This window comes from Mus caroli, unplaced genomic scaffold, assembly GCF_978045245.1.
Source record: "Mus caroli unplaced genomic scaffold, Mus_caroli_1 scaffold_7, whole genome shotgun sequence".
Classification (NCBI taxonomy): Eukaryota; Metazoa; Chordata; class Mammalia; order Rodentia; family Muridae; genus Mus; species Mus caroli.
The window spans coordinates 116,533,243-116,550,276 of NW_028227262.1; positions in this window are offsets into that span (position 1 = coordinate 116,533,243).

A 17,034-nucleotide genomic window follows, 5' to 3' on the forward strand; every position below is an offset into this window, starting at 1 on the left:
ACAAAGCCTCTCTCTCCTCTGGCACATTCTCTATAGCAAAGCTACAATAAAACTCTGCCACGTTCAAGGGAGAAGGCTTCTGTTCACTGACTTGGGTAAAGCTCATGAAGAAAGCATGGGGTAGAACTAACATATTAGGCTGTGGCTTCATTTTATTTTGTTTTGTTTGAAACAAATTCTTGCTATGTAGCTGAGGCTAGCTGCTAACTCTCAATCCTCCTGTCTCGACTCTCAAGTCCTGAGATTGCAGGTGGGTGCCAGCACAGCAGATTTCAGGCTTTTTATTTGTTTGTTTGGACACAGTCATGATGTAAAAGCAAGGCTGTGACTGGGTCCTAAATTGGTGGTTTAAATCTGGGTCCTAAATTGGTGGTTCCATAATCTGTGAGGAGACAGTGACTAAGAATATACTGGGCTAAGAGCATCTGGGATTACAGGGCAGAAGAGAGGACTGGGCAGGAAGTTTATCTCTGAGTTTTCCTTGCACTGTTCCCGGCTACCCTGGTATTTATCATTTTGTAGGAAGGCTACTGACTTTTGTCGGGGGCATCTTCTTGGTAACGGATCACTCTTTGTGAGCACACCAGCAGTGCTGTCAAGGAGACAGCACCAGTGGTGAGAGTGGTAAGGGTCATCACCCCCTGAGATTAACTATACATTTCTAATGTGTGCAGCTAAAGCATGTCTGCCTCCCAGAAGAGAAGCGGGCAGAACGGCGATCCATGGCATAGGGAACAGGAGCTGCGGCGGAGATAGATGAGCTTGTGCCTGTCCCTTTCTGTGCCTCGTGGTTTTGTGGCTCCCTGTCTCTGCTTCCAGCTTGCTGCCTAAAGTTTACTGACGGTTTCCTTCAGGGATCATTAAAAGTGATTTGTGAGCCGGCAAGGCTTCTATTTGCCATGCTCTGGTTTTGTTGCAGCGTGGAACGTGGGAAGGGCTGTCTGGAGTACGGCTTCTCAACCAGGAAACCTTCTATTGCCGGCAAGCAGGAGAGGCTGCCACAGTCCATCGATGATGGATGGTTCAGGGCCCGAGTGCGAAGATCTGGCTCTCTGGGAATCTCATAAGGTGGAAGTCATGGTCCACGAGGCAGATTCTTCCCTCCTCCTGCTCCAATGCAGAGGGCAGCGAGAACACAAGGATTTGAGCAGCCTACATTTAGAGCATGTTGTTTGTAGCAGGGTTGCCTTGGATGACCAAGCAGTGCATGAAACCTTTAGCCCAGTTTCTTTCTTATTTTTCCCCCCATTGTTGAAATAAACTTGTCTTGGTATCCTTGCAACCCTCCCTTTCCCCTTGGGAGGTGTTTCATTTACAAATAGATAGAGAACTTGGACTTTGCATCCGTATGGACTAACTTTCTATGCATGAAAACACACGTGGGGCACCAAACTACTGTCTCTTGAGACACCAGCCTCTCCTTGGACCAGCTCTCCACCCTGGATGTACACATCCAACTTACCAAGAAAGACCGTGTCCCTCTAATGTCCCTCTAATCGTCAACGGGTGGAATCTGGATGTCCACCGCCCAACCGCTTTCCCTCTCCCTCCCCCACAGCTGTCACAGTAAAATATGGTTGTTAACACTTCCTTAATCCTTGCAGAGGTGCTGGATTGGGGGAGGGGCTTTATTTTATTCCACAGGAATAAGTTCTGATGCTCTGTGCTGTCTAATCCACACACCAAACTGCTGTCTCACTCATAAGAGCATTCCAGTTCCAATCATGTGAAGCAGATGCCAGCTATATTGGCCTGATGGTCGGTTAGCTTCTCGGGATGATACTATCTAGTTATTCAAACATTCACCAAGCTATTGCTGTGGGAGGCATCGTATAGATGCAGCTCATGTCTATAGGGAGTAAGTACCCTTTAAGAAAAGAAGTGAAATCCCACAGTGTGGAAGGCCCTCCACTGACAGGACGTAAGGGAATAGTCAAGGACTCCTTGGGAAAGAAAGAGTTTTGCTTCAAGAAATCACCATTTGCTGGTGCAGGTCTATAATCCCAGTCATGGTCAAGGCAAGGCTGGTTGCAGAGTGAGCTCAAAGTCAGCTTGGATAACTTAGTGGGACCCTGTCTCAAATACTGCAAGTAAGAAAAAGGCTTGGGATTTGGTTTAATGGCAAAGCATTTACCTAGCATGTGTGAGACCCTGTGCTCAATCCTTAGTGCAGAACCAAAACCCAGCAGCAGGTCCCGTGGCAGAGGTCAAAGTTTAGGTTTCTGATTTGCCATCTGCCACAGTTACACAAGCCAAGTCCTGAAAATAAACATTTGTATCTGACCATAGTAGCAGACAAGACACATAACAATGCATGTGTATCATATCTATATGTAGATCTGTGCCTGTTTCTGTATCTGTATCTATATATTTATTTCTATATCACCCTCTTGTCTCTGTCTACTACCTCTGTGTTCCAGAAGAACTCCGGGGATGCCACTGGCACCTACTGAAGAGAGAACTGAAGCCATTGTAACTCACGGCCTCTGTGTAATATGCCTGGGTATGGTAATGGAGAGACGGGCAGAGCTTGCTGCTGAGCGCCCGGGCCTATGAGTAAGAAGAGAAATGGAGGGACCCTATTTTCATCATTTCATCTCCTATTAAACTCCCAAACGTCTCTTAACCGACCAGGAATACTCTTCTGATATCTTCGTAATAGTCAAGAGGTTATCCTTAGTTTTCAGTTTCTAGTAGACAGGCTAGGTCGTATCCCTTTCCTAAAGATGAGGAGATCTACAAATAGAGAAATTAAAACCAACTGCCAAGGTCTCAGTTTAGGTTCCACTTCACTGATAACAAAACTGAGAGTATAAATTGATGTCTGACTCCATCCCCTGCTAGTTCTTCATAACAAAGAGCACATTTCACTCACATTAACTTTTCTTCTGTTGTTATTTTTTAGACAGATTCTCATGTAGCCCAGGCTAGCCTTGAACTTACTCTACAGTTCATGAACTTCTGATCCTCCTGCCTATACCTCTTACATACTGTGATTGCAGATGTGTGTCACCACGCCTAGGCTAAAATGTTTGTATTTTACTGACAAAGGCTAGGGATCCAGTATAGGCTGAGTATAAAGTTGAATGAGATCCAGGCCCTGCCTTCAAGAAGTTCATAGTGTATGGAGTTGAGGGGGAGATGTGGGGAGGTGACCACTGAATGTGACCCTCTACTTTCTCGTCACTACTGGAAGGTGGGCAGTTCACGCTGGGCATTCTATAGATGTTACCTCTGCCTGCCTTGCCCTGCTTTCTCACATGTCATTGTTGACAAGAATCAGCTTGCTCCAAATGCAGTAGCTCTGTGTGTCAGGGGATCCTTGTCACCTCAGGGCTGCTGGTTGAACAGGCTGGGTGTAATCACAGGTAACAGCTTTCTTTGTATACATAGGCAGGCTGTTACCCCCCAAAAAGGGCTGGCTCCCCTGCCTTGGGGGGAAGAAAGTCCAGTAGAAATTTAACCTCAGGAGAAGGAAGGAACTTCAGATTCCTTCAGGGTCATGGTCTCCCTGTCAGGGCCATGTTTTCCTCCCTGCTTTGCCCTTCTCTGCAGGAGGGATGTTCAACAGATACAAGGAGGGGAAAAGATGGATTCTATAAGGCAATAAAATGATTGGAGCAAGTATTTAGAAAGACTTAAATTACATAACAATTACAACAATTAAGAACAAATTTGAAGGGTTACCAGTTAAAGTAGATATAAATTAGTTTAAAAGAAAAAGCCATAAAAATAAACCAAATCACAATTGATTGTTAGAAAATCAATTACATTAAGTATACATTTTGAAGATTAGTCAGTTAAAAAGTAGAGGCTAAATAATACTAAGTTTAAAAGTGATAATTAAAGTGTATTTTAGCAACAATGAAAAGTGTGAATTTACACATGAAGAAATCCAAGTAGTAATGTATGTAGAAAAAATGTTCAGTTTCACTAATAATGAGATGAATGCAAATTGATGAACTATTGATTTTTACTTATCAAGCTATAACACTTAGGAAATGATAGTCTCAAGCAACAATCACCTCGTGTCCCACATGTGGAATGTAGATTGCTTCAGCAAATAGGCAACACCCAAGAGACATCACAATATATAGTCTTTTCCCCTGAAATGTCATTCCTAGGGATTTATGCTTAAGAGATAGCTACAGATATGCACAGTGAGGTGCATGTAGAATTTTCATCCAGCCAGTGAGATGAGTCAGTAGGTAAGGCTCCTGCTGCCAAGCCCGAAGACCTGCGTGTTCCATCCCTGGAACTTAGAGTGGAAGGAGGGAACAGACTCCCACAAGTTGTCCTCTGACCTCACATGAACACTATGACATTTGTGCCACACCTCTCAACCAAGTGCATTCAAGTAAATGTAATAAAATTTTAATCAGACTATCATCAATAATCTATTTTTAAAAATTAGGGCTTAAATTTCTAAATTTCAGTAAAATTCTAAAATCCAGTAAGTAGGGCATTTGATAGGTGAATGAAAATTACACAAAAGATATCGTGTAATTGTATAGTTAAAAACTATTGTAAAACAGTATTTAATGATACAGAAATGAAGTTTAAAATAAGCAAAAGCTCAGAAGGTTAAATAGTAGTATATACTTTATGATCCCTTTTATCTTGAAGATTAAAAAGGATGTATTTTTACATTTCAAATATATTAGCAATAAATAGATATGGATAGTCAGTATCAGAGATAGTTTTTATTGTTAATGTTTTATTTATCTACATTTACTATAGCAAACACATGTTATTTTAATAAACAGAAGCTACTTATGAAAGACTAAGGAAAATAGGATAACAGTTTACAAATAATTCCAAATTAAGGAGTTAAAAATAGAATTGATGTAGGTAATATAAATATCTGAAATATAAACAAACAAAATAAAAATATGAGATTGGAAATACAATGGTGCATCTGAAATCCAGAAGAAATAAGCATGGCTAGAAAAACAAAGCCACTGCCACACTTCTTAGTAAACGCCAGATGTTACCTACATCAAACAAAATACTTAACATTCCTGCAGTAAACTATTCCCTCACTTAGATGTTTCTATGAATAATATGGAGGGGAAGGGAGCTAAGCCAAGGTTATCTTTGTTTTTAGCAGCCTCCACATTCAGAATCCATTCCTCTTTGAGAAGCCTCCTCCTTACAGGTCTTGAGAATAAATGATATGTTCTGCCATTTATCAGATGTCAGGAGGTAACACTGACAAACAGTTCCTCTGATTCCAACTCATTCTATGTAGCTTCTGTCTATGTTCAGGGTCCTAAGGTTCCCTCCCCCCCCCCTCATTCAGTTCCCACATCCTACCCTGGCATCCAGTGGGACCAGGCAAATAGAGGGACCCTGGCCTTGTACAGTGAATGACAATCCTGTGGTAAATGTCAGTAACTTGGCAAGCAGAAGGTAAAGTGGTTTATCCTACTTTGCTTTGTGTGGTAACTCACAGCAGAGAAGACACAGGTCTAGGATGGAGCTGTTTCAGTCTCCAGTTTATTGCTGTATTCTTTCCTTTTAGCTCTTCTTTTATGCAGACTTCTTAGGTGACCAAATGCCCAAGGCTATATACTCCTACTTGTGCAATGGGTATCTATCCCAGAAGCTTTCCCAAAAAGGCATATTGTACTCCTAGAACAACCAGGAGAGGTGTTCTATAGGTTTATGTCTTGAGCCCTATTCCCGTCCTTGGGTAGAGTTGAAGAGGGGGGAATCTCATATATATATAATTTTTAAAGTATGTTGCCAAGGACCAGCCTTGGCCTGGAGGCTTGGAGAGGGGTTCTGAGGAAGGTGTATTTGTTAGCAGTGGAAGAAATGACTTGAAGTCAATCATGGGTACAAGCTAACAGTTATCTCTGTGTTCTACTTTGAGCAGCTCTCTAGTCAGCTGTGTAGAGAACTCAGCTCTTGCAGACCAAAGCCCAATCTTTTATTTACATATCAATTCAATTGTTCACCAGGTTCCCTTTTAATTATTGTATGAATAAGCATTTTATGGCCTTAGCCCCTTGATTCCTAGAGACAGAAAGGATATTTTTTAACATAGCAAACGAGTTCAGAGACCTGTCTGCCATTGTAAGCACAAGCAATAAGCTAGCTGGGTGGGATCCCACTCTGAGATCATCATTCTCAACATGCCTGGAACTAAATTCTGTCTGTCCCTGGCTGACCTTGAACTCAGGAATCTGCTTGCCCTTGTATCTTTCTGACAAGCTGGCTCATTAATTAAGCTGCCTTTGCTTTTTAGGTCTGTGAAGTCTTTCATATGATTCATATTTCATCCTTATATTTTGCATAATTGACAAATTATACATTCTTGAACTCATGTTTTCAGAGTTCTTTCCCATAGCCTTAAGGGTTGTCTTGAAAGTCACAGCATTTGCCATTTTGCTGAGGACATCAGATATACCCTGGCCTCCCAGACACATGTTGTTTCTAATTATCATGGAGTTATTAACCTTGTCAGGGAGAACATTTCTCAAAGGAGAAACAGAAAGTAAATTAGGTGCATTATTATACAAATAAGCCTTACACCTAGCAAGCATCAGCAGTTGTGGAGATCCATGCCCCGCTGGCTCTGCTCCAGGATCAGGAACTATGTCACACAGTCCCTTCTGCAGCAGCAGTGCAACTCAGTATTGTGTGTGTGTATGTGGGGGGGGGGGTGCATACCCTGCCACTACATATATGCATGCTTGCCCATGCATGTGAGTGCAGATGCCCAGGGAAGCCAGCAGAGGACTATGGCTCTCTTAAGATGGAATTACACACTGTTGTGACCTGCTAATGCATTCTGGTACTAAGAAAAAAGCTTGGGCCCCTTGGAAGAGCCATAAGCACTATTAAACATTGGGTCTTCTCTTTATCTTCCCCCAAATATTTTTGATAACTGCTTCTTTGGATTCATAAATGTGAAACCTGAAAACATAAGGGTGACTCTATTTACTCTTGGATATCTAAGTGATTCTGGCACCATCACTGTTGAATAACCAGGCTGAAAAGGAAATGCAAGATCAGTTTTATAATGTTTGCCTTCTGTGGTGACTGAGCTATTCCCTCGCTCATCAATTTCAAATTGCCAAGTGCTGTTTCCAAGTCGTGTAAATCAGCTGAGTGCCACTGGGTGTGGGCGCTGCCTCCAGCATGCCTCTGCTTCAAGTTTCTCTGACATTTCCTTCACTTTGCGATGATTTGGGACACGTCTGTCCCGTGGATACTCTTTTCCATCTTCTGATTCTCTCTTTTCACAGGTGAATGACTATAATAGACCTGGAATGTTCTTGTTGATTATAAAGTACCATGAATCTCAACTTTCCAGTAGAGGATTCGATCATCCCCTAAGACATATTCTCCCAAGTAGATCTCTCTGTCTTGCTTTCCCTCTACCTCTAAATTAAAAAAAAAATCATTAATTAAAATATTGTTTACATCTTACTCATGGACAAGTGAATGAATCTTAAATATAGAGCTTAATAAATTTGTACAGATATGCACACGATGCAGGAGATTGACAGCTAGTGACTAGAACCTCTTTGACACTGCAGAAGCTTCTGTGGTGCTCCTGCTAGATCAGCTCCAATTACAAAGGTAAATACTTCTGGTGTCTTTTACTGGCAGAGGTGTGTGTGTGTGTGTGTGTGTGTGTGTGTGTGTGTGTGTGTGCCACGACACTTAAGTGGAAGTTGGAAGACAACTTGAGTGAATCTGTTTCTCTTACCATCGTGTATCTGGGTCGGTAGAATCAGACTCAGGTTGTCAGTCTTGCCAGCAAGCACTTTCATGGGCTAAGCCAGCTCACTGCCCTAATAAGCTATGCTTTCAATGTTCTTTCCACCTCCCCGTGTGGTTGTGATTGATCCCACACCTCTGTCATAGCGATCAAGCTCTTTGGCCCCTGAGTTCCACGTGTAGATTTTGCCCTGTTCTTAACATGTAAGCAGCATGTATTGTTTTGTATTTTCCTCTATTAGCTCAGCAGTATTCCTATGATAGTCACCTATGTTAAATTTAACAGTAGTTATGTGCTCGGTTTTGCTTTGTTTCCACTGTGGTAAAGCCTTTCCTTGTGCAAATAAACCACCACTGTGTCACTCTTAAATCAATGAGCCCTTGCATTGTTTCCTGCCTCGGGTTTGAGTGAATAATGGATAGTCCACTATGTCAGTATTTCTCAACCTGTGGATTTGAACCGCTTTGGGGGGAGTCAAATGACTCTTTCACAGGGGTTGCCTAAGACCATCCTTCATATCAAATAATTACATTAATTATTTATTAGTAGCAAAATCAGAGTTATGAATTAGCCATGAAAGTATTTTATGGCTTGGAGGGGAGGGGGGGGGTCACTACAACTTGAGGAACTGTATTAAAGCAGCTTTAGGAAGGTTCTGAACCACTGCTCTGTATATTTTTGGTAGAGTTAAGTTTTTGCATCTGAGAAATATATATGTATATATATCTATCTCCCTGAAAATGGGACTGCATGATGAATTGTGTGAAGCCTCTGGAATCCCCACGGGGGAGGGACCTGGCTTTATACTGGACCTGTCACCCTTGTAGCCAAGGCCTATATCAACACCTCACAACTGTCTACCATTGCCATCTCCTACAGACTTAGATTTTTAAAGACCTACTTTTAATAAGGATTCTCAAATACTTCAGCCCCTGCCTCTTCCAGTCTACCATCCAAGAGGGGAGAAAAGATGGGAAATAGGACAAAGGGATGTGGAACTATTTAGAAGTCGTTCTTTGGGGGTAATCCCAATCTCCATTTGTCAGGATACCAGCAGTCCAGTTCAGTAGTGTCATGATACCAAACACAAATCAGCAACAGAAACAGCCAGGCCTCTGCCAAATCGGCACAAGTCAGCGGGAGTGACCAGAGCCAGCCGTGATGCCAGGAGAAGTTCTCTTCTGTGCTTCTTTCAACGATGTGAAGATGAGCAAAGACACAGACCAGTGAAGCATTGCAAAGCTAGCTATGCAAGCGCCTCATCACTGTCCAATGAGTCCTTTTTATACACTCTCCAAACATCACAGGTCCTCCCTTGCATCTTGCCACAGCAAAACATCATGTGAGTGTGCATCACAGGGACATATCGAGAAACTTCCACTTCCATCTCCACTTATTAATCTCATCTGCCTTGGTTCCAGTGGCTGCTGCAGTGTCCTTTATCAGGTCTCAGGATCCCAGCAGGTGAGGCTCCTGAGGGCAGTTTCCATCAGCGAGGAATTGGAAGTGGTGGCAAAGTAGTAGACTGAATGAATGGCTCTGATGTCACCAGACATCATGGACTCCCTGAGCAACTCAGTTATTTTCTCTGGGTGTCAACTCTATCATCTGCAAAGTATAATGAAGACTGGGTACTGGGGAAACATCGTTCAGCAGTTATGAGTGCATATGGCTCTTGTGGAGGACCCAAGTTCAGTTCCCAGCTGTCCATGCTGGGCTGTTTACAACTGCCTAGAATTCCAGCACTAAAGTGTCTGACTCCTGGCTTCTGTGGCCACTTGAATTCATGTGCATACCCCCTCCACCTGTATATGATTAAAAGAAGCATTTTTTTTTTGGATATTTTTCGTTTGTTTGTTTATTTATTTAATTTTATTTGTAATTCATGTTTTACACTCCATATTCCGTTCCCTGCCCCTCCCCTCTCACACTCCAACTGCTCCACATCCCACACCTCCTCCCCACCACGCCCCATCTCCACATGGATTTCCCCACACACACACCCCATCTGACCTCTAAACTCCCTGGAGCCTCCAGTCTCTTGAAGGTTAGGTACATCATCTCTGAATGAACATAGACCTGGAAGTCCTCTACTGTATGTGTGTTGGGGGCCTCGTATCAGCTGGTGTATGCTGTCTGTTTGAATGACCTCTCGGGTCCAGATTTGTAAACTCCCCCAGCCTAAAACCTGCTTGCTCAGGGGTGGAGCTTGCCGCTAAATCGTTCTGCCACGCCCACTGTTGGAGCTTGCCGCTTTGCTGTTCTGAAGCCATCACGTGGTCACCCTGCTACTGGACCCCAAGATTATTTGGTGGGAATCAGGCCCCCTTCCCCTGCTTCATAACTGCGTGCAGAATAGTAAAATTGAGCTTTGATCAGGTTGACTGTCTTAGCTCCGTTTTTATCTCGTGCTGCCTACCCCTTCTTATCTTCCAGGTTTCTAAGATGCCTTTCCAGCCTAGAACCCAAACATGTGGTCGGCTGGCCGGACACAACACAGATTAATTAAGACTGTTGGTCCTCTGTCTTAGTCAGGGTTTCTATTCCTGCACAAACATCATGACCAAGAAGCAAGTTGGGGAGGAAAGGGTTTATTCAGCTTACAATTCTGTATTGCTGTTTATCACCAAGGAAGTCAGGACTGGAACTCAAACAGGTTAGGAAGCAGGACCTGATGCAGAGGCCTTGGAGGGATGTTCTTTACTGGCTTGCCTCCCCTGGCTTGCTCAGCCCGCTCTTATAGAACCCAAGACTACCAGCCCAGGGATGGTCCCACTCACAAGGGGCCTTTCCCCCTTGATCACTAATTGAGAAAATACCTTACAGTTGGATCTCATGGAGGCATTTCCTCAACTGAAGCTCCTTTCTCTGTGATAACTCTGGCTGTGTCAAGTTGACACAAAACTGGCCAGTACAGTCCTCCTACAGATCGCCTTTCTCCTCAAATTCTTGCAGCCTTCCCTAATTCAACAATAGGGGTCAGCTGCTTCTGTCCATTGGTTGGGTGCAAATATCTACATCGGACTCTTTCATCTGCTTGTTGGATCTTTCGGAGGGCAGTCATGATAGATCCCTTTTTGTGCACGCTCCATAGCCTCAGTAATAGTGTCAGGCCTTGGGACTTCCCCTTGACCTGGATCTCACTTTGGCCCTGTCACTGGACCTTCTTTTCCTCAGGCTCCTCTCCATTTTCATCCCTGTAATTCTTTCAGACAGAAACAACTATGGGTCAGAGTTGTGACTGTGGGATGGCAACCTCATCCCTCACTTGATGTCCTGCCTTTCTGCTGGAGGTGGGCTCTATAAGTTCCCTTTTCCTACTGTCTGGCATTTCAGCAAAGGTCCCTCCCTGTGAGTCCTGGGAGTCTCTCACCTCCCAGGTCTCTGGTGCACTCTGGGGGGGGGGTCCCCCAAGCTCCTATTTCCCAAGGTTGCTTGTTTGCATTCTTTCTGCAGGCCTTCAGGGCTTCAGTCCTTTTCCCTCACTCAATACCAGATCAATTCCCCCATCCCCATCTACTTTCCTTCCCAAGTCCCTCCCTCCCTCCCCACTTATGATTGCTTTCTTCTCATTTTTAAAAAAATGTAAAATTTGAAAAAGGAGATCAGATGGTTGTAAAGGCTATTTCCACTTCAAGTCTCATGAGTTTCATCATGAAAATACGCTGTCCAATTTCCTATTCTGGGCTAAGGGTTGGGATTCTATTCTTCTCTCCATTTGCTTGCCAAATTATAGCAGCTAGAGTAATGCAAAGAGTTTGCTTTGGGCTATGGAAGCAAAACTGAGGTTCACTGGCATTGCAAGATCAGCAACGTGCTCACCGTGGATGGTCTTGAGGTGGGACAGCAGCGAAACAAACATCCCGGGCTGGGTACCAGCATCTTAGTGTGCACTGCTGCTATTTCTACAGTATTAGCATCCGTAAACAGGCATTTCTCTGCCTGTCCAACCTCTCAGCAGAAGGGCCCAGATAACCTTGATGCATTTCAAGCATTTGTTATTTGGAAGTAAAGAGGCTAACAGCCTGCATTTTAGAAATCTCTCAAGTTCCATGACAGGTAGATATTGTTAAAGGGTTAGGAGAAGGTCCCTGTGCTCTCAAGTAAAAATGGCTTGAAAATTCATCAAGGCCAGAGGAGCCATTCAAGAGAGATGACAGATGGAATGTTTGTGCTTGTTTAAGGGATAGGGATGAGAGATGAGTCTCTTCTGACTTATGCTTAGCTCGTCAGAGATGATCACTCTAATCCTGTGCAAAGGAAATCAGAAGGCCTTGGGACCTCGGCAGAGCTCAAGTTTGAGAGAAATGGGAGTGAGGCAGGGGTTGTTTCTCACTGTCTGTGCTCACTTCTCCCCGTCAACCCCCTCCCTCCACGTCTTTACCCCAACAGTCAATATTCCAGCCACTATCATTTGATGAGCATACAGAGAAGAGAAAAGAAATGAGATGTCAGGGAAAACCTATAAAAATGAAAAAGACCACGTAGAGGAGTATCCAGGCAGTGACAGAAAGTGGCTGCTTAGAAACCGGCTATAAACTGTGTAAGGGTTTTGCTCTAGAATAAACTTTATGCCAGGCATACCAGGAAATCGCGGGGCATTGTCAGGAGTATGGCCCATGTGCAGAATTTATTTTAGCTATATACTGTTAAGTGGTGTCCATAAGCAGAATAGTCACCAGGGCTCACCCTATCGGGAGGCAAAGGCACAACATATACAGTCTATTGTGAGCCAGACATTAACAGTGCAGGTTCTGACTGCTGGAAGCTGGAGATGGACAGAGAGATTCTTGAGAAGTGAGAGATTTCTCTCTCATGATTTTGCGGAATATATGGGTAGCTCATTGAAGACTGTGGTCTGTGCTGTTACTGATACGTTATATGCCAAAAGCCGCATCTTTATCCTCCACTTGATAATGCCACTTACTTATTGCGACTTGCTTTATGCTATTTTGAGTTTGTAATCTCCTTAAATGTACTACTTAAAATTCTTATATTCCAAATATGTCACAGGAGCACATGTGCATTCACACACACACAAATGCTCACATGCAGGGAGAACGACTGTTTAGCATTTCTCTGTGTTCAAATGGTTTTCTGTATGATAATAGATGGGAGGAGTTTGCAAGCTGGGGCTCTGTGACAGCCTGTCAAACATGTCATCGTCCATAGTTTCAGCATGTGCTCATCTTGACTGAGTCCACCCATAGTAGCTCTTTCCAGTGATTTTAATTGGCTAGCTATAACTATGGCAACTATATGGCCTAGATTTTCTAGCATCATCCTGGTTTCAAGGACTGTGTTTAATTGTCTCTCTAAGTACATGACTAATGTCAGGGCAACTGTTTCAATTTCTAGCTCAGAAAGAAAGGTTGGTTTATCTACATTCAATTTCAGGCCGGACCATTGATTCCAAGTGCTCTGCTGTGGAGCTGCAGTGCTCCTTAAGAGCTATGAGAGGGCCCTTGTGGTGTGATGAAGAACACACTCATTAGCTCTGCTGGCCAGGGACCAGGACCTGGGCTGTCTACCTCCTCAGGCATTGTTCTTTCACCTTTGCCTCCGTGTCTCCCTTTACTCCTGGCCCAGTGATGAGGGACAGTCAAGGGACTTGTGAGGGAGCAGCTGAAGAGAAGATTTTGCTTTTAGCAATTTATGCTTGAAAGAAGGGGGTTGACAGGTCAGAGTGTATACTACAAGCTTTCTTTCCACCGGAAACATCGCGCATCCCAGTGGAATGGTTTAAAAGTCTAGGTGGCTGTTTTTCACCCCTACCTCCCTACTCCCAGGGGAAAGGGTGATGGGAAACAATCTCTTCCCACCCCCTTTAACCCTCCATCCTTCCTGGTTTCTTTCCCCTGCTTCTCTTTTCCTCTTTCTTTTCTTTCCTTCTCCTTCCTTTTCTCCCTCCCACCATTCTTCCTTTCCTCCCTCCTCTCTTCTCTTTCTTTCTGTGCCTCTTTTGCTCCTTTCCTCCCTCCATCCCTCCTTCCCTTTCCCCCTTCCTTTCTTCCTTCCCTCTTCTCTTCTTCCCCCTCCTTCCTTCCTGAGCCTCCCTTCCTCTTTTTTCTTTCTCCCCAGGGTTTGATATGGTACAAAAGTAAGAAATGACACCGAATGATGAGTTGGAACACTACATTTTTAGTGGCTGTATTAGTTAGGAGTCTCTAGAACAGTGGTTCTCAACTTTCCTAATGCTATGACTTTTTAATACAGTTCTTAATGTCATGATAACCCACAACCATACAATTGTTTTTATTGCTACTTTATAACTGTAATTTTGTTGCTATTATGAATTGTAATGTAAATATCTGATATGCAGGATATCTGATATGGAACTCCCAAAGGGGGGCCGTAACCTAGAGGTTGATAAGTGCTTTTCTAGAGGAATATAACCTATGACAAACCTACAACAAAGGCTATTTAATAGACACAGTGTGGTCTGGGTAGTCCAACAACAGCTGTCTGTATACAAAGAACTATGTAGCTTAGATGCTCAGCCACAAGGAAGTCTCCGCCATCCTAGCCTGACACTGCTCCTGGTTTTCAGTCCACAGTGGAAGGAAGAAGCTGGGCTCAAGTGTCAGCAAATATGGCCGCAGCAGTGCAGGCAACAGAATGGAAACACACGACAGCAAGGAGGAAAGGTAATCAGGAAGAAATCACTAGCTGCTCCCTCTGACCTCTTCATAGCTGGGCATCTTCTAGAAGGTGCCCCCCACACCAACACCAGAGGAGTGCTTTTGGCCTTACTTCCCCCAGAAATATTCTCACTGACCCACCCAGAACATGTTTCTTACTTGATTACAGATCCAATCAAGTTGATAACCAAGCTTAGTTATCTCAGTGGTTAAGATTTGTGAAGAACTAAGCTACCTGGGATCCTGCCTAGGCTAAGCTGTAACTCACGTCATGCTGGTCTCCCCATAGGCTTTTATTCCACTAATCAAAGATCCTCATTTATTAAAAACTATTTTTATTTATTCTTTGTTATTCTACAATGTATTTTGATCATAGCTATCTCCTACTCTCCACCTTTACCCTTCAGGTTTCACGTCCTATTTTAAAAATAACTCTTTTTGAAAACAATGTATAACTCACTGAGTCCAGTTAGGGCTGTCATCATGCACATAGCCATGAAGCTATCTAGTGGACTGTGGGCAATATACCTAGGGCCACTCAACCGAGGAAAAGGGACTCTACCTTCCCTTGAAACCATCACTTGCCAATAGCTCCTTCTCTTGGTCCTCATGAGCCCTTCATTACCCATGCTGGAATTTTGATTGATTTGATGTTGTTCAGGTAACCACAGTTGTAGTATGGTGGCAGTGGCATCAGCATCAGCATCAGCATCAGTATCAGCATCAGCATCAGCATCAGCATCAGCATCAGCAGCAGCAGCAGCAGCAGCAGCAGCAACAGCAATGGGAGAGGAAGAGAGAGAGGGGAGGAGAGGTGAGCCTGTATGGGTATGTACGGAGGCCAGCATTTGATATCATGATGTCTTCCTCAGCTTCTCTACTTTAGATTATGAGACAAGGTCTCTTCACTGACCTCATCCTTTGAGCTGAACTGGCAGACTGAGGAGCCCAAGGAACTGCACCACAGCGCTTCACCTGTCTCCTAGCTTCTTATGTGGGTGCTGGGGGATTTGAACTTGGGTCCTTATGGTTACAGCCAGCTCCTTGCTCAGCACACTCTTTTTGATGCTGAGACTAGAGCTTTGTCCATGCTAGCCAAATGCTCTGCCACTGATCTCTGTCTCAAGTCCCACCTTTTTATTAAAAACCTTTCCCATTTGACTTTATTGAATGCTAAATACATTTCTGTCCTTCTTTGTTAATGTGTAACTTACATGTCAAAAAAGATTACTTTAAGTGCACCAGTCAGTTTTAGTGTATTGGTAGGGCTGTAGAACCCTTACCATAAACTAATTTTAGCCTCTTTCTATCAATAGCTCTGCAATGAAACATTGTACCAATTATAACTCCATCTTCCACTCACCCTCCCAGGCCCCTAAACCCAGGCTACTTTTGTGTTCCATAGATTTTCTTATTCTGCACCCTTCACTTAAATGGGATCACATAACATGCAGTCTTTCCGTGTCTGGGGTTTTTCTTGGGAAGAGTTAAAATACATTTATTTATATCATGTATGTATTCTGTCTGTCTATCTGTCTGTCTGTGTTCCAAGTGTATGCCTGGTGCCTGCAGAGCTCAGAAGAGGGGTCTTGTCCTTGAGAACTGCAGTTCCTAGCAGTTATGAGCTGTCACATGGGTTCTGGGAACTGAACCTGAGCATCAAGGGCTCTTAACTACCGAGCCTTCCCTCCAGCCCCCTGTCACAGTGTTTCAAGTTATCACATAACACTGTGGTTCTTCCATATTGTAGCATATCCCAGCACTTTGTAGCTTTTTATTATTCAATACTATTCCATTATCTGGAAATGCTGAGTCATGTTTATCCATTTATCAAATTTGTGATGCTATTCCTGATGGACTGGATATCTTCATTTCATTTCTGGCTTGCTAGTTGTAGTGTATAGAGACACACAAGAAGTTCTTTGAGCTTATATTCTGAAACCTTGCTGAACTTTTTAAAAAAATTACTTTTTTTTTAGTAGATTCTTTGAGATGTTTTTCTATTTATAAGATCATGTCATGTGTGACGGAGGCAGTTTTACTTCTTTCTTTCTTTCTTTCTTTCCATCTGGATGTTTTTATTTTGCTTACAGTCCCCGTGTCACCTCTCTCTAGTCTGCCGTGATGATTCCGCGTTCAAACTCATTATCCAGGCTGCTCTGCTTTTCCTCTTGTACTGTGAATTTCACAGTGAAACTTGAGGACTCGATGCCAAAAATAGAGAAAAGGGAGAGAGAATCTAAGAGGTTCAAGTTTGAGTTTTGTTTTTTCATTTGAGCTAACCTATGTTTTTGGCTTGAGAATGCTGTCTTTGGAGTAGATGGCCATGAAGAAGCTATAGCCAGAGGGAAGGGGAGACCATCTGTTCTCAAGAGTTCAGGAAGAGATGGTAGGGACGATGGACCTGGAACTGGCCTGGGGAGAACCGTGTTGTCACTGTGGGTGCCCCCCAACATCCCCATAAGATGTATTAAATTTTTTTAAAAGAAGATCTATTTAGTGTTGCTTGAAACACACTAGGAGTTGGGAAGTATTCTGGATCCTTTGGTGAGGAGAGCACCCGGATGCTTCTGGTGCTCTGATGGAAGGCATCCATTGCCTTCTCAGCCTTGGCCTTCATCGTCTTTAACAAGTGTTATTTGTATCTCCTCACTCTCC